This window comes from Apteryx mantelli, chromosome 3 (assembly GCF_036417845.1).
Source record: "Apteryx mantelli isolate bAptMan1 chromosome 3, bAptMan1.hap1, whole genome shotgun sequence".
NCBI classification, from domain to species: domain Eukaryota; kingdom Metazoa; phylum Chordata; class Aves; order Apterygiformes; family Apterygidae; genus Apteryx; species Apteryx mantelli.
In genome coordinates, this window is record NC_089980.1 from 128078147 (window position 1) to 128101125 (window position 22979).

Below are 22979 nucleotides of genomic sequence, written 5' to 3' on the forward strand. Positions count from 1 at the left end.
AAAGCTCAGAAAAGTAGACAGGAAAGCAAGAAAGTGACATATATGAACAATGAAAAAGGTATTTGATACGCAGACACATGAGTTTACCCTATGAAAGGAGCTCACTCTGCAGGGATCACACTTGCTTGAAAGGCTTGGCTGCCTAAATGAGGACTCTGAAAATGAAAAATATTGTTATTTTCACAAACGTCCCCAGGCTGCGAGTGCTTACCTACTGTTAACCCAGCTGTCTACCCAGCTCTGCTTCCTCCTCCTTTTTTTCAGCCGCACATAAACTGATATAAAAGTTCTCCTCAGAGGAAGATTTTGATGTTATTTCCCCTCAGTCCTAATGTATCATGTTTCTATCACTCTTTTTCCTCAGGGTCTGAGGGGCCAGTATAGCTCAGCTCATCTCCAGCAAAAAGTTTGCTGAAACCTTTGTATTTCCCCAGAGAAATCCCTTTAGCAAACAGCCTCCATCACCAAACCTACTGCATTGTAGGGTGAAGGAAGGAGGGACCTTTCATGCTTTTTATGAATTTCCAAATTTCCAAACTGTAAATGAAAGCATTAGTTAGCACTGAGACCTATTCCATCTCATCTATAGGTGAAAACACCAGAACCACAAATGTCTTCCATGGGTTACCAGGTTCCATTGCAGTTTAAAAAGAAAACACAAACATCATTAAAGCAAAGCATTTTCTTCCAAACTGTTTATTCAAGCTCCCAAGAGCTTTCAAGACATTGCAGAGAATCTAAATTTCAAAGTCAAAGCATATGAATTCTAGCCTAAGCATTTGAGTGCTGCAATAGACCCATTGCTTCTTGTAAGAAATACTTTTTCACAGAAATTAGAGAGTTTATTTGGCCTTTTAAATAGGACTTATTAATACTTTTATAAGTATCGTGTCCTCTGAATAGGATATAATGCTTATTAAAAGTCAGGCAGAAACATAAATTTTATATCAGCTTTTGTCTGTAAGGCATGAAGCAAAAATGAATCATTAAGTCCTGATTGCTTAAGGGCTAATTCATCAAGTTATATTAGTTCTCCATGCCTTGTAGTGAAAGACAGCCTTTACAAAGAAAAAAACAACTAAGAAGGAAGTGCACCTGTAATTATTACAAATTTAGATTGAATAATATATCTCCTCTTCCCTACAAAAGAGAATATATAAGCCCAAGCAAATGTGATACATCTTGGAGTGCAACTCTACAGAAAACAGGGCAAAGATATATCATCCTTGTACTTGCCCCCCCGTGATCTTGGTACTGGACCTCTTCAGTCCTTGGCATAAACAAGAGCCTCTCTAAGGTTATCATCAGCATCTTCTTGCATAGGTAGCTAGAGCGCTTAGAATAGACACTCTAAAAAACGTTTAAACTATACTGGCTAGCTTTGCATTGAAGTAAATTTCCAGCAGAGCAGAAATACCAGCTATGGGAAGGTAACATACTACCACAGTCATGTTTTATGAACAGGTGGCCATTCCAGAAGGTTTGAACAACTGTGATGGTCCCCTGTTATTGTGTGTAGCATGACGCAGACTTTGCATCTGGCCACTTAACAGAATGCAAAAGACCAGAATCCTTGAAGTCTGGGTATATTGCAAGAAGAATCTTCAGATAGCTCTTTACACCAGCCTTACATTTTGTATTATCAAAAGGAAGCAAAAAAGGAAAAAAAAAAAAAAAAAAAAGGGAGCAAGATCTTGTGAAATACTTTTTTTTTCATTCAAAGATATACAACATATCAAAAAATGTAGGAGTAACTTCTACTTTTTGAATATCATGATTTTAGGTGCATTTTCAGTTTTTCTGAAAGACGAGCATTAACAATCCCCAAAAGTGAAATTCTTACCACAATGTTTTGAATTTTATTGTGTGGGGTTTTTTTGGTCAAATTAACTAATTTCAATTAAAAATGAGAATAATCTTGCTTTTTTTCCCTGAATTAAAATATTTCAGAGTATTGTTTCTGGAAAGCTTGCATTTTGATAAAAAGAGATTCTGTCTTTGTAAAAAAATTACAGGTCATCTTCTGTCTGAAAACTTGGAAAGCTAGTCAAAGCTTTGACATGCTGAACAATTAAAAACTGAATTTCAGTAAAAAAGGGTTTCTTTTAGAAAATTGTCATATAAAATATTTCTAATTTAACCAATTTTAATCTTCACCTTCTTGAGCTAAAGAGCACTTTGTTCTGTTTCATAGTACAGACAAGGACGTTCCTTAAGTCATGACTCAGATGTATCAACGCTACAATAACACAAGTGTAAGAATAGCATTTGCAGAAGCAATGAACTTTATTCTGCAATGTTAATATGAGGCAACTCTAATTTGAATGTGTATAAAATAATAATTTTCATACCTAGGAATAGAGGGTATTCATGTCTATCTCTGTTTGTTTTGTTATCTACCAGGCCTGCTAATTAGAAATAAACAAATTATTTATTAAAAGGAGTTTATTCAGTGGATTTGTTCACTTTTCTGTTCTCAACCTGTGAGTGAATCAATCACTTTAAAAAAAAATCAGATTTTTTCTATAGTTAGTTTTAACGACTAGAAGTTATTTGTGTAACCTTTGGGAAACTCGCACGTTCAGGGTGATCAATCTGTTGTTTGGTGACGCTGTGGCAAGGCATTAGCCCAAGGTTGGGGAAGGACCAGGAGGCCTGCCGAAGCACAGATGTTTTCAACGGGCTGCGGGAAGCATCCAGATGGGCAGCCTTGCTTCTGAGGAACTGTCATGGTACAGTTTCCATCTGTACCTTAGTATTATTTTACTACTATTAACCGCTAGGAAAAAAGGGTTGGATTTGGGGGGGGATTCACTTCAATATTTGGTTTAGTTCAGTTTTTATATTTCCTGAAGGAACCAGTCCCAAAGTTTAAAAGATTTTTTAGATTTTTTTTCCCATTGGAATGGTAGATTTTGTCTACATATCCTTGAACATCTGCATTTTAAACTTTATCTGCTCAAAGGCTTTTCTAGATGACCCAAGCTGACTACACAGGTGACGCTCAACTTCTAACTGATACATAGGCTCAAACTGTGCCGTATGAAGACAACAAAACTGCCTGTCTCTAAGTTGGACAAAGTTTAACCTGTGAAAAAATACTTATACTGAAATGCTTTCTGTATATATAAGAGCTTTTCTGTGGTAAAACTGAGATAACTTTAGTAATGAATAGCTTTGCTATTTTAAGAATATTGCAGAAAAACTGCTTGCATCCCTGTCTAACTTCACCATTCCTCAAGTATCAATAACATGGACACTATAAATAAAGCTGTCCAGGAACTGGATCTACTCTTTCACAAATTAAAAAAAAAAAAAAAAGTCCCTAAAATTAAATTTATATGAAATTAATTTCTCTAGGAAATTATATTCTAAAACAATTAAATTTATCTTCCAAAGATTAATTTAAGAAAATACTGTAATACAAAATATATTTAAAAATAAATGGCATTTAAAAAAATAAATTGTTCTATTTGGAAAACAGCAAAATGAATAGCTTGGATGTTATCAAAATAATTCTGTATTTTTCCTTTAAAAATAATTTCACTACAAGCCTTGTCCTTCTGTAAAACGTTGATTTCAGTGAATCAGCAATTTTCCATGGGAAAAACATTCTGTGGGAAAATTTCCAAGAAGCTCTAGCTGTGCACATTATGGATTTTGAGGTACTTGAACACAATAGCCAGGAGTATGTGAGATTATACATATATACCTAAGTAATATACAACTTACTTGTATTTCTTTAACCAGGACTTTGAGGCAAAAGAGGTATGTTGTTCATTTTTTTCAGTAGAATATTAGCTGAATTCATGTAAGGTATGCCCTTTTTGTTAACTACCAATATTTTTACAGACATGTCTTTTTTAATAAGAGGTATGGGCACATTTCAGGAACCCTCAGGCTACTATATATTTATAAAAGTGTTAGCTATTTGTTCACATTTTCTGCTTCAGGAGGTTGAGAATCATCTGTTCTCACAGACACACACGGACACAAACACACACGATCATGAGTTCAGTAGCAAATCTCTGACAGCAAACAAACAATGAGCGTTGTTGAGAAAATGCACTAAGATTTACTTAGGCAAAGTATTATATGAAAGTTAGTTGGTATTACAATAACGGTGGTCAAAATAAATATTTCATGAGAAAAGTAAATGGGTTGAAATGTATTGGCATGAAACAATTTTTCAATAATGAAAAACTTCTTTTAAAAATAGCATCTTAACAGGAAAAAAGAATCGATGCATTCAGTATTTTTCTCCTACAAGTAGGTCCACCAGCTGTAACGAGCACCACCATGTTCATTTTTCAAAGGCCATTGCATGCACTGCACAGAGCAGCTAACAACTTTTGATCACTACCAAACTGGAAGTACCTGAACTTAGCTCCCTCCCACATCTCCAGTCCCACAAGCTTCGCGTTGTCTTTATTTTCTCCCATTTTGTAAATCCTTTAAACATAAAATTAGAAATGAGGAAATAAGTCTAAAGATGTGAGAACACCAGTGGGGGGAGGGGAGGGGTTTTAACAAGTTTTTGAGCCAGACACATGTTGCCACATGTTTCACATTACAGACCAGTGTATTAAGAGTAGACCACCACAACACACAGGTGGAAGTGTGAGTCTGGGAGCCATTGAAGTTTGAATACTGAGAATTTTCCCAGTGTATCACAATTACAGAAACATCTGTGCTAAATAACTTTGTGCTGATCTGCTGTGAAAATTTAGTGTTCAACAGCCCTCAACATTTCTAATTTCTTACTTGTTGTGGGGTGGTCTTGTGTAACATACTGTGGTCACTGGTTTCAGAGCCATGAAATGGTTTCTTTTTCACACCTTCATTTTATGTGTGTGTTTATCAGTTCAGAACTCTTTATGTTTTCATATATAACTCTTTATGTTTTCATATATAACTTTTAAAAGAAAGTGGAAATTAATTCTGAAGAGTCACAGCTTAAAAAATCTATAGGAGGGACAGATCCTGTGCTGGATTAAAGAGAGAGAGCAATGCACATTTACACCAGCTGAAAATAATAACTTCAGGGTTAGAAGCCAAAACATAGTTCTGAACTGATCAGGCACTGACTGAGGGAGTGAATGTGCGACAAAGACCAAAACTAACAGGTTTTAAAATGATAATAGTCCAGAAGTTGTAAAATATCATGAAGTGACCTCTTTTATAACACTGAGTAAATCAAAGGTGTTTAAAAGTGACGGCTCTCACTCCCACCCAGGAGCAGCATGGAGCAAGGCTGTGCCAACAAGGTTATTTTTAGCTATACAATAAATAGCACTAGCAGGACATCTCAGACTTCCAGAGTAAGTTCCACCTGGAATGAGACAGAAACAAGAAGTTTCTCTGAGACTCTATTGACAGAACCTGCTCCTAGGATGGTGAAGGGTATACAGCTTCTCCTCACGTCACCTCTCCCACCCCAGGAACACTTCCAGTGAAAGGTGTAGCCTAGCCCTGTTTTCATGGCATTAAAAAAAGATCATTTAATAAACTGCTGAACTTGAGCAATAGATTTGTAGGTCCTATCTGAATACTGCTGGTGACAGTGAAATTGGTCCTGGATTTTTCTCACTTGCCTTTAGCAGTTTAAGAGTTAGGTGCCTAGAGTGAACAGTCGATGAAGATCTCTCCAAACCTGTTGGAATGAGAAAAGCACCTCCAGAGGACAGTTTGTCCCATCTCATCATCATCATCTAAGAGGCAGTATACATCACCATCCAGAAGGACTTTTCCTCCACTGACTACAGGATGAACTTAAGTAACCAGTTTAAACAAGATGCCTAACTTCTGAATGGTTGAAGTCAAGGCTAAAGGATTTCGTCCTCAATAATTTTGATGGGTCAGAATTCATAGCAGTGACAGGTTTCTCTGAAGCCCTGCTCCAGCTGTGCTTCAAAACAAATCTCCTCATCATTAGTGTGCTAGTCTTTTACTGACAGGTGATTCGTAAAACCTACAATCTACGTTAAGGATTAGCTCTGCCTTTTCCTTCTGACATTCACTACAATTTTGCTCAATGATTTAAGTACAAAAACAGGAACAGCTTTTCTAGGATAAGTGATGCTGAGAGTATATCTGGGGCAAGATCAAACCATTAGGCTTGCCCGGTTACATTCCTTTCAAAAGGGGGATCTGCTTATTTACACTGTATGTGCAATTATATATTCAGTCAAATCCAAGCCAGATGTCAATAAATGTCCAGATGTTGAAAAAAGCAGAAAAAAGGTAGTAGAAGTGGAAAATTCTTTGGGTGGTGGGTAAATAAAATGGATTATAACCTCACATGATGAACTGTCAGCCAAAAGAAAGCTGACATTTCAGGTAGATCTTGGGTTAAAAGTAGCATTTTGAATTAAGATAAGTACCAAGCCAAAATTACAATAATTTATATAAATTAGTTAAAAAAAAATAAAAAGCTTCACAGAAACACAGAATGGTTGAGGTTGGAAGGTACCTCTGGAGATCATCTAGTCCAACTCCCCTGATCAAGCAGGCTCACCTAGGGCATGTTGCCCAGGACCCTGTCCAGGTGGGTTTTGAATATCTCCAAGCACGGAGACTCCACAACCTCTCTGGGCAACCTGTTCCAGCGCTCAGTCACCCTCACACTGAAGAAGTTTTTCCTCATATTCAGATGGAAATTCCTGTATTTCAGTTTGTGTCCATTGCCTCCTGTCCTGTTGCTGGGCACCACTGAGAAGAATCTGGCCCCACCCTCTCTACACCCTCCCTTCAGATATCTGTATACATTGATAAGATCCCCCCTCAGCCTTCTCTTCTCCAGGCTGAAGAGTCCCAGCTCTCTCAGCCTTTCCTCATATGAGAGATGCTCCAGGCCCTTCTTCATCTTAGTAGCCCTCCGCTGAACTCTCTCCAGTACTGCCAAGCCTCTCTTGTACTGGGGAGCCCAGAACTGGACACAGTACTCCAGATGGGGCCTCACCAGGGCTGAGTAGAGGGGCAGGATTTCCTCCCTCGACCTGCTGGCAATACTCTTCCTAATGCACCGCAGGATACCATTGGCCTTCTTGGCCACAAGGGCATATTGCTGCCTCATGCTTAACTTGGTGTCCGCCAGCACTCCCAGGTCCTTCTCCACAGAGCTGCTTTCCAGCAGGTCAACCCCCAGTCTGCAGTTATTCCTCCCCAGGTGCAGGACCCTGCGCTTCCCTTTGTTGAACTTCATGAGGTTCCTCTCTGCCCACCTCTCCAGCCTGTCCAGGTCTCTCTGAATGGCAGCACAGCCCTCTGGGGTATCAGTCGCTCCTCCCAGTTTTGTATCGTCAGCAAACTTGGAGGCTGAGGGTGCACTCTGTCCCTTCATCCAGGTCACTGATGAAGAAGTTGAACAGGGCTGGGACCCAGTACTAACCCCTGGGGGACACTGCTAGCTACAGGCCTCCAACTAGACTCTGTGCCACTGATCACAACCCTCTGAGCTCTGCCATTCAGCCAGTTCTCAATCCACCTCACTGTCCACTCATCTAACCCACACTTCCTGAGCTTGTCTATGAGGATGTTATGGGAGACAGTGTCGAAAGCCTTGCTGAAGTCAAGGTAGACAGCATCCACTGCTCTCCCCTCATCTACCCAGCCAGTCATTTCATCAGAGAAGGCTATCAGATTGGTTAAACATGCTTTCCCCTTGGTGAAGCCATACACTACTTCTGATCCCCTTCTTTTCCTCCACATGCTTAGAGATGACATCCAGGATGAGCTGTTTCATCACCTTTCCAGGGACTGAGGTGAGGCTGAGTGGCCTGTAGTTTCCCGGGTCCTCCTTCTTGCCCTTTTTGAAGACTGCAGTGACATTAGCCTTCTTCCAGTCCTCAGGCACCTCTCCTGTTCTCCATGACCTTTCAAAGATGATGGAGAGTGGCCTAGCAATGACATCCGCCAGCTCCCTCAGCACTCGTGGGTGCATCCCATCAGGGCCCATGGACTTGTGGCTGTCCAGTTTGCCTAAATTATCTCTAACCCGATCCTGCTCGACCAAGGGAAAGTCTCCCTTTCTCCAGACCTCCTCCCTGGTCTCCCGGGCCTGGGATTCCTGAGGGTTGGCCTGAGCAGGAAAGACTGAAGCGAAGAAGGCATTCAGTAACTCTGCCTTCTCTGTATCCCTCATCACCAGGGCCTCTGCCCCATTCAGCAGCAGGCCCACATTTTCCCTACTCTTCTTTTTATTGATGATGTATTTGAAGAAGCCCTTCTTGCTGACCTTGACATCCCTTGCCAGATTCAACTCCAAATGGGCCTTGGCCTTCCTAGTCCCATCCTTCATACTCAGATGACATCTCTATATTCCTCCCAAGTGGCCTGTCCCTGCTTCCACCTTCTGTACATTTTCTTCTTCTGTTTGAGTTTTGCCAGGAGCTCCTTGCTCATCCATGCAGGTCTCCTGCCTCCTTTGCTCGACTTCTTGATCATTGGGATGCACCATTCTTGAGCTTGAAGGAGGTGATGCTTGAATATTAACCAGCTCTCTTGGACCCCCTTCCTTCTAGGGCTCTGTCCCATGGGGTTCCTCCAAGTAGGTCCCTCAAGAGGCCAAAGTTTGCTCTCCTCAAGTCTAGAGTTGTGATCCTACTTATTGCCCTGCTGCCTCCTCGCAGGATCCTGAACTCCACCATCTCATGGTCACTGCAGCCAAGGCTGCCCCCAGCCTTCACATCTTTAACCAGTCCTTCCTTCTTTGTTAGTACGAGGTCCAGCAGCACACTTCTCATTGGATCCTCTATTACCCATGTCAGGAAGTTATCATCAATGTTCTCCAGGAACCTCCTGGATTGCTTGTGCCTTGCTGTGTTGTCCCTCTAGCAGATAATTCTTGTCAGAGATGAGTTTCAGTGAAGTTGGATACCATAAGTGTCAAAGCCTTACTTATCCTACAAACTTTGTGAAGGCAAAACTTTTGCTTAACCCACACAAATTTCCAAAATGTTTCTCACTCACCATACAGATATATCATCTATTCACTGTGTGACAGCTCACAGCTATACACAAGAAATCTACTGCAGAACAGAACTTAGTTTCCAAAGGTTCACATTTTGGTCAAAATACAGCAAATATTTCCCAAATCACTTCCTCTCAAAATAAGCTATTTCCACGGCAAATTACGGGCCAGATTTCCTGCACGTGAAAATGACCACAAGTCCCAGTTTTCCTACTGACATTTTCCCATTTATACCAACAAAGTATTTGGCTCTTCATCCTTCTCCTGAAGCTTTTTTTAATGAAAGCTATGCATAACAGACAGATTTTTTTAGTTATTCTTTTTATGGGAAAAAATGGTTTTGGGAGATTGTTTTCAGTTTTGTTTTGTTTTGTAGGGTTTTTTCCATTCTCAAGAATTGCTGGAACATTTTTACATAGATTTTCACCAAAATCTCTTTCAGACAGAAACTATGAATACAAACTTTGGGAATGAATAGTAATCAATTAAGAAAACTATGAGAGAATTAAAAAGAGGATAGAATGGAAGAGTTATGCAACTTTAATTATATTTGCCATTGGTCTTCCAGCTATCAGCATCACTAAGGAAAAGTAAATTATGAATCTTTTTAATATTAATTTGTATTGTTCCTTCACATTATTCTTGTTTGGTTCAATGAAATAAAAAGTAAATACATAAGAAACAGTGTTTGTATTTGAAATGATGGTTATTTCAAACCATCCTATTACTAACCCAAGGATATCCACCCAATAGAGAAATTAATTTGATATTTACTGTCATTAGCTTCACAATATCCATTTTGGCTAATATGTGTTCTGAAAATGTTCTAAAGGGATTGTTAGGACGTAATATACAAAAGCTGACATAATAATGGATTGAATGAATGATTGTAAGAAAATGCACAAGAGGACAAATGAAGTCTAACTATGCTTTAGGCCTAACACTTCACTGCCTTGCATCTTTCATGCTAATTTATAAGATAAACATGAACAAAATAATCAGCATGAAATTTGCATTCTGAGATGAAAATTCAGGACAAAGTATGAGAACCATAAAATTATTTAAGCAAAATGGGAGCAAAAAAAACTATTCTTGTGTGTCTTCATAAGTGAAAAACCAAGAAGAGCAAAAAACAAGCTTTCATATCCAATCCCTGAATGAATTGTGTGGTTATTTCTTCTATAGTTTCAGGGACAGCAAGCAATTTGACTTATGAAGGGTATTGTAGGTTTCACCCTCAGTGTAACTAAGGATCTATGGGATTGTCATGGTGCAAAGACCCAATTTCACACTTAGGAGAAATACCGGGAGCCCTAGAGAGAGACTCTCATGCAGCCTTCACTGCCAAAGAAATGACGTGACTCACACCCACACGGCCAAACTCACCTCCTCCCCACATCAGCATAGCCATATCTAGTTTGCTTAGGCAGCTCCCCAAACCTTGCCAGGCATTGTCCAGGGGACTGCTAGTTGGCCTGGGCCAAAACCGTGTCAAGGACCATGCTAGCAATTTTGCAACTGCAATTGCATGCAAGCACTCTGACCTGTGCCCTAGCCCTGTTTCATTCACCAGCACTGACACAGCCATGGGGAACTGATTTGAGGAGCGGTGGTAGAAGAAGACTTGTGCAGAGAAATCCAATGCTATGTCTGTAAAGGGAACTTTTGTCTGTAAGCTTTTGCTATTCAGCTTAAAGGCCTACTTACAAGGCAAAGCTGTACATATTTCAATAGGAGATCAAGTCTCACCAAGGGTTGCCTGAGTTCTTACTGTCTAATAAAGAGTCAGCAAATTTATGTTGTAGTAAAAACAATTGGGAGTAAAATTCCTTTAAAAAAATATTCCATTCATCTGACTACAAAGTGAGTTGCAATAAATACAGTATTGAGAAACAGAGCAGCTTAGCAGGGTTTTAAGTAGTCTCTGCATTCTCACTGCTTCTTCCTTACTGCTGCTCCCACATACGCACACACACACACAGTCACATACTCTTCATCGTGCTGCTTAAAGCAAACAGTGGATATGACGGACAAACATTGTAAGCACAGATGTGTCCATTACAACCAGCATGAACTATGCTCATGAGGAGTGCTGTCACTTCTGAAAATCCAAGTGTCTCCGGCTGCGAAAAAGCAGTGGGGTGTGAGAACAAAAGAAAGAGATGTTGTGATTAAGGCAGGGCTAATGGTTCATTAGCAATATCCAGGGTCTGGCTCTCCAGCTTAGAAGTTAAGGATTTATTTCAAAATTACCTTTTGGCATTTTTTTGTTGTTTTTCATTTCTTTTCTCTGCCTTTTGAAAAGGATTTTTAGCTTCCTCTCCTGCCCTTTTGTCTGATGGTTCCTAAAATATGAAGCAAATGAAAACACAGATCTAGTGAAAACAACTTTTTTTTTTCCTTTCTCATCTCTTTTTTCAAATCTCTCTCTGAGGTACAAGTCTAAGGAGAGGATGGAGGGGAGAGGAAGCATTCCTTGCTTCAAGGATGGCCCTTCTTGTGTCCTGCTTGGCAAGCTCAGAGCAACCTTCGGAGGAGGTAACAGTACTGGTGCAAGCTTGTCAGGCCTCGCTGCGCAGCACAGACCTAGCAGATCAAGTCTGGAAGTAGTTTAACTGCATGTACTCACGGTCTAAAAGTTACTGAGGTCTGCTGAAAGGAAGGGAGGCTAGTTTTACTCTAAAGCCGTAGATCCTGTTTAGACGGAGTCCATAAATGTGCTGCCTCAGGCTGAACTGATTCAAGCTGAGATCCAATCTTTACAGTAAAATCTGACTTCTGAGCAACCACAGTAATCAAGTTATCCTATAAACTACCACACTGTACAGTCTATGCCATCATATCAGCTGCACTTGTACCAGTAACCTGGGCTGCACCAGGGCCTAACACCAAGTTCTCTGGCCTAACACCAAGTAGGAGAGTCTCACCATGCCCATAATGTTAAAGTCTCTTCTCCAGCAAAAGAGGGTGGTCCATCTGAGCTGCCTATTGGAGGTGATCCTGGCTCCATGCTAGTTCCTGAACTGTGCCCGAAATTGTTTGGAAAAGTGATAGTTGAAAAAGTGAAATGAAAAGCACTTTGAAAAAGCGCTAGTACGAACAGGAGCACAACCAAGAGGTCAATGGAGGTGACTTTCCTGTTTACTCAGCACTCATTAGACCACATCTAGATACTGAGTCCAATTTTGATCCCCCAATACAAGAAAGATATTGATAAACTGGAGTGAGTCCAGCAAAGGGCCACCAGGATGATCTGGGATTGAAGCACTTGAGCTATGAGGAGAGGCTGAGGGAGCTGGTCTGGTTCAGCCTGGAGAAGAGATGGTTTTGGGAGGACCTAACAGCAGCCTGCTAGTGCCTACGAGGAGGTTATCAAGAAGATGGAGTTAGGATCTCCATGGCAGGAGGATGATAGACGTAGGACGTAAATCAAAACAAAAGAAATTCTGACTTGGTACAAGAAAAAAATCTTTTCACTTCTAGGACAGTTAGGTTTTGGAACAGGTTGCCCAGAGAGACTGTGCAGTTTCTGTCCTCAGAGGTTTTCAAGACCAGACTGGATGAAGCCCTGAGCAACCTTTGTCTGACCCCAGAGCTGATCCTGCTGTGAGCAGGAGGTTGGACTAGAGACCTCCTGAGGTCCCTTCTGATGTGGGTTTGCCTACAGTCCTATGATCTAAAACTTGGATGTGTAAGTCACCCTGGGTTCTCAATGGAGAGAAACAGGCATCTCTAAAAGATTATTCAGCTGACCTAACTCAAACCTCTAACTTGGGATGAGCTGACTTGCCTGTGAAAGTGCTTATTTCAATCCATAAACAAATCCTAGGGAAAATAATTTGAAAGTAGACATCTAACATATAAATAGCTACAATTTGGTAGAAAGTATCTCAGTCTTGTATTCTACCTCCTTTTTTGCCTGCTAAGGTTCAAACTTTCCTCTTTAGTGACAGTGTCCTAAGCTGCTCCTGGAGGCCAAAGGACAGCAGTAGGATACCTTGCGCAGATAGCTGTTGTAAGATACATGTCTATACCAGAAAATAAAATGGGAAGAATGTGCTGGCTAAAGCAGTGGACCATAACTGCCTGAACTCTTTTAACTGTTAACATCCTCTTTGTCACAGTTGTAGCTCTTGCCAGATTTCACTCTCAGACATAAAGCTCAGCACAGTTTGGGGACTATTTCCAGTAAGCAGTGTGGATATCTTATTTGGGATAAGAGAGAAAGCCTAGCTGCGTGCAAGCCATGCTGTGCCAGGCAGGGGACAATCCCTGTCTCAGACAGTCCTGCTGCCCTTGTCCTTGCCAGTGGACAGTCTTGAACAAAACTGGTAGGAGTGTAATCCCTTCTTGGTCACCAAACTTCAGTTTATAAAACCTGTTTTATTTTCCTAATAACTAAATGACCTTCCTGTGCTAGCTTCATGACTGGAGATTAATACACTCTGGGATCACTGCCCAGTCACTTCTGCCAGCACAGGAGCCATTCCAGGAGACATATTCCTTCAACTCCCTGGTTAAATTTCAGTATATTTCAATTTTCCATTTGTAGATTATAATTTTTTCCAGCCCATGGTCTTCTGGTAATATACTAGGTCTGTTGGAAAGTAGAATCAGCAGCAGTTTCCCATGCTAATTCATCTGCCACAGTGGCAGTACCTAAATGTCCACTTGCAATCTCTCTGGATAAATAAATCTTCCCCCATTCTAGTGAGTTATGCAGTAGTTTTCTCTTTGCATCGTCCTACTTTAAATATTACACTAAGGTTGATTGTTAGAGAAAATCTTTGTGGTAAAACCCTACAGTTCAGTAATCTGCATCAAAAAACTAATCACAAATGTGAATAATATATCACTTTGAATCTGATCCTGCCCAATTCTTCATGTATTTTCAGCCTGAAGTTCCCATGGGAATGCCCACAAGTTATTTTACGACACTCCAGAACAAATTAATTGCAGACACAGGCAGCAAATCTACAAGTACTTCCCAGGCCTGACTGGAGGCCATCCTCTCAGCTGAGTGGAGCCCTTTAAGCTGTGGAGAAATCACCTCACAACTTAATGCAAGGAAACCACTAAGTGGTATAATGGATTAGGAAATCTCTAGGCTTGCCTGGACAAGAGGTAGGTGGCTTTCTGAGCATCCTCCCCCACCAGTCTTCTACTCCAGATGCCTTTTTAACAAATAGAGGGGTATACCCCATAATTCTCATTGTGTATCAGACATTTTGGGCATGCTAGTGTCACAGAAATCTTGCAAAATTAGGAATTCAGTCATCACCTCAGAGACCATTCACTTCAATAGCAGTAATGATGCTAATTATAACTAAACTGTTCATACCAGAGGTCCCCAAATCATGATATACGGACCTTTAAACTGTGCTAGCATCCAATTCTGCCTATGTGCAGTATCTTACAAGAACAGTGCAATAAGTGCTTCACTGACCCTGTGAGAAACTGTACCTCTGCAGAACAAGACCTCTGCAAAGCTGTGACTTCCCATTCATTACCTTGCATACAAGCAGCATTGGAGCTGACCCTGAAGCTGCCAGCTGGCACTAATGCCTGATTTTGCAGTCTGTGAGCAGAACTACTACTCATGGACCAACACTGGCACAGATGTGTGATTGTATAAGGTAAGGTGCATGGGATGGGGACAGTGGCGCAAGCCTGTGTACCAAATGGGTGTTAGGATCCTGGGGTAGTGTGTCATGCTAGCTGCATAGAGCTAAATGAAGGAATACATGGAGGCTAGAGGCTTAAAAGGGCTTGAGAGAAAGATCAGCAAGGCAAGGGGCATGGAATTGGAGTCCTGGTGTGGGGAAGTTAGAGAGGATATGGAGGTCAGAAACCAGGAGCTGTTCCTGTTCTCCTCAAACAAACCCAGTTTGAGAAAACCCTGGTTTATTTAACACCCTTCCTCTGAAAGGATCCCACTGTTGTACACAGACCAGAGCACCAATCATGCAAATGCTCAACAACAAATCTAGGAGTGACCTTGCTGACAGCAGTGGGACTGATTGTATGCGTGACATTAAACATGTGCATTCAGTTTGGGTGCTACTGTGATATATGATAAATAATAACAAGTATAAAAACAGACCTACCTTTTAGCAGCCGTATCTCTTCTGTATATGTAGATCCACAGTCATAAATGCCACAAGTATAACTCAAATTATCCAATATGTATTGAATGTAGATATTCCAGGATGCCTATAAAACACATTGAAAAATGTGAATTGATTACATAAGCAGCTTTTTTAATGAATGAGGCCCATAAATTTTATAGTATTTCTCTCTCTAGAATCTTGTAAAATACATGGAAGTCTTAATTATAGCTGAAGATATCTGAACTATGTTGGCCTTTGATTTTATAATACAATATGTAATTCCTGTTGGCATAATAAACCAATAAGTTTAGTATTTGTTATAAATGAGTTTAAATTTATAAGTCTATCAAAATACCTCCTGGTTCCTGTTAATGTTTAGGAAACATTTCAGAAATGTTTCAGGTTTCTGGCTGAAAGAATTGCCTTACTCTTTGCTGAGCTTCTGTTGTTCCAGTGTCTTGAAATAATCAACAGTTATATGTATTATATGAGTAACATGCATGCAAACATTATGTATGGAGGTAAGAGAGATCCCGAAGGAACTGAAGAAAAATAGAAACTAGTTTGTGCATTTAAAGACTTCCTCCAGTAAGATGTTTGGATGTGAGAGGCCTGTCCTGGGCCAGTTGTAAATCACATACTGCTTTGGAAGGTTTTAAATGGAAGGGCTGCCTTTCAAACAGCACCTGAAATCCTTGCAGCTCCTGACCAGGGACATTCACTTTGGTAACAGACAGCTAGCTGATGAATTCGTACAGTGCCACTGTCACGTGCTTGACTTTGCTGCTTTATGCTGAGACCTCAGCTCCTGCTTTTGGGTCATGGTCATATCCGAGCTCATGCAAAATGAGTTTCACTTCTCACCCTGCAGGTGATGGATATGTAGATCCCAGCAGAATGTGCCATGAGCCAGGTGCTGTAGCTGAAGATAGTTAAAAAACTGCTCCTTGTCATTCTTTGGGTTTGTGCCCCTTGTGGTAGCTCCTGGAAAATTCTGACACTGTAAACAACCAAACCTATTGTGGCAGGGATGGCAAAAGGAACTGAGACTTGATCATTGATATTATCCGGCTGAATATATAAAATTAAGAAGCATCCGATTCTACTTTTAGAACTCAAATTTAGAGCATGTACTAGCACAGTCTGGTAATGTTCCATGACAGAAAACTAGTAAAATCTTCTTGTCAAAATACTACATACCACATAAAGGAGTTACAGATGCTGTATTTAGGTAGATTAGCTAAAGCATGGCGTAAACCATAGTTTCTCAAAATTCTATCCCCAAGACAAAACTAAAATGTTCTCTGGTTGTTATTTTTTTCTGTTCCTCAGCAAAAATAGATTTTAAAATATGATGGCTATAAAGTGTTTTACTTTCTAAATTATGCTGGCTTTTGGCTAGCTACATGTTTTCTGTTGAAGTTCACACCATAATCTGAGACATGTTAATTTAGGGTAGGCGTCTACTCAGTCAGCTGTTTGGTAGGACACATATACATATACATTCAAGGCTTTTCATTCCCTGGAAGCCTGAGGAACATTGTTGATATTAGCTATTCAGTTCTAAAACTAGTCAGCTCATGGTAGCATTTTCTCATTTCAGTTTCTGCAGGTCCAAACCACAATGATCCACAAGGGGATTAAAGTACATATTAATGAGTTTTTTTGCCCCTGTAGATTTCTACTCCTAATTTGCCAGAATTTTATGTACCCCCTTTTTGACCCTAGAAGAGATATTTTCTTCCATCTGGAATGATTGTTTCATGTTAATATGTTGGTTTGAATATAAAACATAGGAATGTTGGTTAGCACAAGACCTAATGAAGGCTCTGGGGTTTTTTGTTTTTTCCTCTTTTTTTTCCCCCTTAAAGAAGCTCTCTACTCATTTGTTCAGGCCAGGAATGTAAGATTTCAGATGTTACTCATGCATATCTAATGCAAAATACAAACATTAGGCAATAAATCCATGTTTAGACACTTAAATAAGCAGTCTGATTTGACACATTAACATTCTGGTAAAAACCTGTTTTATTTCCTGACCTCTGTCATCTGAATTAAGTAAAACTTAATAGCATTGCAAAACGCTTAATAGCAAAATGCTTAATAATAAAATGCTTAATAGCATTGAAGCCCTGTCTTAGAAGAGGGACCCGTGGCTACTAACTCATGTTACCACCATTATGAAAGTTAATCTGGACAAGGATTCCAGAAAAAGTCAGAACTGGACAAGCAGATGACATTTTATTTAGGTCCTTTGCCCTGGACAGCAGTTTCCATCTAAAATGGCCAGTCCAGATTGGACCTGTATCACCCACTGGAGGAAAATCCAGCTTGTGCAGTTACCCATACGACTTCCCTTGTAAAGGCATTGGTAGCTAAGTACATTTTTGAGGGCAGAATTTGGTTGCAATGTTCTCTCATTGAGAATTTCCATTTGCTTGATTTTTTCCTTCTTCCATATGTTCTAATTATTCTGAAGTACAAGTGTGTATTTGCTCTTGAACAAATGAAAACTCAACAATCCTTAGGTCCACTGAATTCTTAACTAAGCAGTTCTGCTAGAATGAAAAGGAAAAAAAATACGCACATGGTAAACACAAAACTGCATAAGTAGATACCCATATACGGTAATACATATGGGTTAAATACTAACATATTTGGCAGAAATGCATGACAAGAATCCTTGTCCAGAGCCAAAGCCTCATAGGCAAAGGGTAGAATTTACCACAAGCTTCCCTATCTCAACTGCACACAAAGCACATTTATTTTTTGGATACATCTGGACCATCATCCATTATGCATTCCATATGACATACATCTCAATGGGGTTTACTTCACCTGCTTTCATGAAGTGAACGTTATTCTTTTTGCTCTCATATAATAAGAACGTTTGCTACTGAGTATTAAAATGTGCTGCAACATGTGGCAGGCATCTGTGGTGTGCTGCCATTGCACTTGACTCTCACACAAAAAAGTGAGCCAGCTCGCCTTCCAAAATCAACCCTACCCCTCTTCAAAATACATCTTATTTCAAAAATGCAGGTGCAAAGCACCACACCTCAGCAAACACTGAACACATAAAGAGCTTCAAAGAGGTTTTATTTCCCTCCATTTCGCTTGAACGTGCCATGGAATAGCATATATGAAGGAATAAGTTTTCACTTGGTCATTTTCATTCAGCTGGATTTTTTTTTCTTTTGTTTTGTTTTCACTTACTCCTTTTCACCAGAATGCAGGTCACTGATAGTGAAAGGGAGTTTCATGGCTCAGACATACAGTGTACCACACCCAAACAGGTTTCCACCCATCAGCTGAGATGAGGTAATGACTGTATATTCTTTAAACTCTATGGTGAATGTGGTGTAAAATACATTAACTTCTTTCTCAGTAAAAGAGGTTTAAACTAATACATCTTACTTCACATTTGCAAAAGCCTAAGTGCATGCACAATCTGAAACTTATGTAGCTTATATTCTTTTGGGGAGCAAAGCAAGATAAATATAATTGAGGTTTCTTTTCTTTTGAACTGAAGGGTTCCTGAAGTTTTTTAGTTATCCTTAACTAATCTACTTCAACTGCTAATTCATGCTGCCTCTCCTGAGCATCCCTGTGTTGGCAAATTCTGGCTTGTGGGGTACAGAAAGTGGAAATTTTTCTGCTTCTTTCAGACTTCACCCATAGGAGACATTTGTGCAAATGTCAAGACTCTCATGCCCAAATATCGGCATGTGCTGCCTCAGTTCGCATAGCCTTGGTGTAATCATTTACATCTGTGCAATATAAGTTCAAAATTCAGGGACTGCACTGTTATTTACTGTCTGGCAATATAAAGGGGCGTGAAATTACATTTTCTTTAAGGCCATTTTAATACAGTAGGTGGTATAAGAGGATATTAATTTAAGGCTTCTCCCTCATCCAGCACCTACCGTAGTAGTGGAGATCTATACTTCATACATGCATAATCACTGACTGAGGTACAAGACTCTGGAAAACCAGACCCACTTTGGGCAGAAGCCGAACATTTGTCTTGTGATACTTTCCTATGTTGTATTGCATGAGAAATGCTTTCCCTCATCAGATACTAATACGTAAACAAAAAGGTATTCATAATTTATTCATCTTACGTGAGGATGAAAATGATCATGAGAGAAATTCAAAACAGAATGGGGAATTTTGGAAGAAGTCTTTCAAAGGGAAAAGAAAAAAATGCCAACACGCAAGGCTTTGCCAGACGCAGGTAACGGGTCGTTCACATCTGCCATCTGCAGTGGATAACTTAAACAAGCAAACCGCTCATTTCTCCAGCATAACTGCAGCTGTAGCACTATCATCTTAATGTAACCCTATGTAACCTCTGTTACTGAAAGAAAAGGTGATGCTCTGACTCTTTACAGACAAGAATAGGAGCCAGGTGTGTGAGCACTGCACACCACAAGGCCTGTTTCAATACCAAAGACTGACGCACATAGACACATATGCAGAAATACACGTATCCTTTGAAATATTAATGAAAGAATTTCTGGCATTCACCACTATACCTGGTTCTGCAAGGATTACAATTGTGAGCCATGTCATAGGCGTTTCAGGCATGAAACATTTGCAATGCATCAAGATAGCATACTGCCATTATTAAATGAATACATCAATTCAAAGCAATCTTGACTGAAAAAGGCCTCATTTTAATTTACAGTCAGCGCTCTTCCACCATTCCTACAGTATAAAAGGGCCTTCAAATGGATATAAGTAATCCCAACCAATCCCATTCTAAGGCACACTTATGCTGCTTTACTGTAAAAAAGAAAGTTCAAGCTATCAAGAATTATGTGTGCAAAGCACTTACTGAATTGGATCCATTGCTATCTTTTCTTTGAAGCCAACACTTCAGGGCAAAGTACAAAATTACATCTTCATCATATCAAGTTCTACGCAGAAAGAGTGTGTAAAAACATGATAAATCAATGAAAGATATATAGGGCCAGATCCAGACTCATATTACAGCAAAGAAGTTCTAAAACCACCTTAAAAGCATGGTAAGAATCAGGACAAAGAAGAAAAAATTTCTCAGAAAAGCTAGTCTAGTCTGAAAAAACATCATATGTTACCTTTAAGATAATCTGAGGCCTTATGATATCTGATATTGCAATACCATATTTATGATAATATGATTGCATGAGGGAATTGTTATCTGAAGACTCAAGGATATGACTCCAGAAGCCTCTAATTACCCTGCTTTATGTTTCCAGGCAACTCATAAGTTATTCTTGTTCCAAAGGGCTGTAAACTTCTGCACACTTTGTGCTTGCAACAGTGTTAGCATGAGAAGGCAGCATTTAGTAATTATTTCACTGTAAACTTGCACTTCACAATTGTCAAGCAGGCAGGATGGACACAGCCATCGTGGTGTGGTGAGTGGAAGAGCCTGGCTGGGTTGTGCTGCTTAGCTTCAGGGCCAGGGGACAGCCCCTCTGTCAGGATTAGGTGTCTATAGTTTGACAGGCAGCAACTAAGCCATAGTGTGCAACAAATGTGAAGTGACTTCCCTTGAAGTAAGCTAGAATGCACAGGGGCAGTCATTTCTCATAGACAACATCCACAGAGGCAAGAAGGAATTAATACACTGCAAATTCAAACCCCAGTTTACCACACATTGATCTGCTTCTACAGGCAAACCCTTATTTTCCTCCTCCTCTATGAAGATGGTGAATTCTTCAAGGCAGAGATTTTACTGAATGCCCATTCACCACTTAATTTATTTGAGCCAATTGTGTTGGAGAGCCAGCGTCAGCAAGGAATGAATAAGTCCAAAATCCATGATTGCATCCACAGTGAAATCCCTGCCATAGTCACCTGGCACAAGAAAGACACAAAAACCTGAATACTGAATGGAAGAAAGAAGTTGGGTTGGTGGGCAGGATAATGGTTCCTGTTGATGGATTAAGCCTACAGTCTCTGCATATGTCACCTTGCTTCTTCTCTATTCATAGCAGTGGGAAGAGGAATATTTCCTACCCTGTCAGAGGTGTTGGGGTTAGATCCAAGTGTGGGGCTGATACCAAGTGGGAGTATCTACAAGGAGGCATGGCTTAGATAGGGCACCTCTGTAGATCCTTGTACAGCCACACACAGCAGAGCCAAGCAGGGTATGACAGTGCTTCGCAGGGAAAATAATGTGGATACTGGAAGCAGCAGAGCCATGTTAGCACACTACTGCACCTGGACTAATAATGATGGCACCTGAACTAGTAGTGCCATGCTGAGGTGATTGCGTATTGAAGCTGGCAGAACTAGCTCGGTATCTTTGCACTGCATTTTGTAGTGTATCTATGCCCACAGGCTGTCTTTCCTCAGAAAAGTCATCATAACATGGCCAGTTACAATCTTAAATCAAGATATTTTATCTTTTATTTTACTAAGCAAGGAAGATGCCATCTGTCTGTGTTGAAGACACAGCTGCAGGTGGTGTCACCTATACCAGAGTAAATCAGGAATAACTTCACTGGAGTGACCAGAGTCAGACAGACAGAGGAATAGGGGAAGTGAGATGTGAATTCAGCTCAAGAGTTCAGTTTCATTCATTTTTTCTTGTCTCAACTGATGTGTGCAGAGAGTGAATGATCCTTGGCAGCAGACCAGGATGAAGGATACTGAGATCAAAGGAGTACCAGCACACCGCTGTACTTCACAGAATTGTGTGGTTTTGGCACAGAAACATCTCTGATAAGCATTAAAAATATCTTTTTAATGGATATTTTATTCTCTTGACAGAGACTATTTAAGATTTGAAAGTGACACAAAAGTAATTTATCCTCACATGTAAAAATGCACTTTGCAGATAGAGAAATCATATTAATTTTACTCATTCATGTAACACTCCAAAAACTAATCTTAGGTTCCTCCCTGAATGCTGTGGAAAGCAAAAATTAATTGACTTGGGTACAAGGAAAGAAATGAATCTGCATTCGCTTTACTTTAAGGTTCTGCTTTTAGAGCAGCAAACCTAGGTCATCTGCAAACAATTTGTTTTCTACTACAAATTCCACTTCATATTGTGCTTAATATGTTAATTTTCTCATTAACACATTTGTTTGTTAATGTTCTATTTAACAGCACACTCTATTATCTGTCATATTAATGCTTTTAATTTCTCAGATTATCCAACATACAGTACATAATGTGATCATAGTTGCATGAGAATGATCTTATATTTATACACTGTCTTTCAACCAGAAGAATCCCAGAGCAGATACATAAACTATCTTCTGTGAATAGGTTTATAAGCAATGGTTTAGGGCAAATATAATTATGGGTCTGTTATACTTTTGTATACATATTTCCATCTGTTCTTTTTTTAACTGGAAGTGTATTGAAGATCTGTCATAATATTGGCCATTTAATCCTTGTTTTTCTTGCTAATCAGGAAGTTTCTTTACCTCTTCTCCACTTTGAGCTTTTTGCTGATTAACCCAGGTGTTCTTATCAGGATTCTGAGACATGGAAAACTAGCAAGAAATTGCAAAATAAGGAAGTCCAGAAGTGAAGACTACAGGACAGAACATTGTATGATTTCTTTGAAATTCTTCATTGCACCAGAAACAAAATGGAGGCCTGTCTTTGAAAACAGACAACTCCTCAAAGGAAGTAAATTATAGTTCAGTCACAACAAAGGCAGAAGGGTGTTAGAGTTAATTATTGACCATGTGCCAAATATCAAGAGCTATTTGCATAGCACTATGAATTACCTAAATTTCATGAAGCCAAATGAGGAGTCTCTCTATAATGTATTCTCTAATCTTAAAGATAGTCAAGCACAGAGCATATAACAGTATATTTTTGTCAGCTCAAGAAAGAACAGACCTATCATTCAGAGAAAAGACAAGGCAACTTTGCTTAGAAGTCAG

The 22979-nt window shown here is 39.8% G+C and overlaps 1 long non-coding RNA gene across 2 annotated transcripts in view; it reads right to left on the reverse strand.

The window, feature by feature from the left end:
- The window catches only part of LOC106494742 (uncharacterized), an 89176-nt gene that overhangs the window by 42180 nt on the left and 24017 nt on the right, over positions 1–22979 (reverse strand). For both annotated transcript variants that reach the window (XR_010883914.1, XR_010883915.1), the window contains exon 2: positions 15079–15184. This is a non-coding gene — a long non-coding RNA (uncharacterized lncRNA). The remainder of the gene's footprint in view (positions 1–15078; positions 15185–22979) is intronic.